This window comes from Choristoneura fumiferana, chromosome 22 (assembly GCF_025370935.1).
Source record: "Choristoneura fumiferana chromosome 22, NRCan_CFum_1, whole genome shotgun sequence".
NCBI lineage: Eukaryota > Metazoa > Arthropoda > Insecta > Lepidoptera > Tortricidae > Choristoneura > Choristoneura fumiferana.
The window spans coordinates 11680386-11680614 of record NC_133493.1 but is presented as its reverse complement, the minus strand read 5'-3'; positions in this window follow the sequence as shown (position 1 = coordinate 11680614).

Sequence of the window (229 nt, the reverse complement as noted above, 5' to 3'; positions counted from 1 at the left end):
AAGGTCGCGGGTGGGGTGAGCAAAGTATTTATTAGTTCATCCAAATGCTAATCACTGTCCCAGTACACCTAGTCGCCGTTTTTAGGGTTCCGTACCTCAAAAGGAAAAAACGGAACCCTTATAGAATCACTTTGTTGTCCGTCTGTCTGTCTGCCAAGACCCTTTTTCTCAAGAACGCGTGGAGGTACCAAGCTGAAATTCATATCAAATACCCCAGTCTACTGTCCCT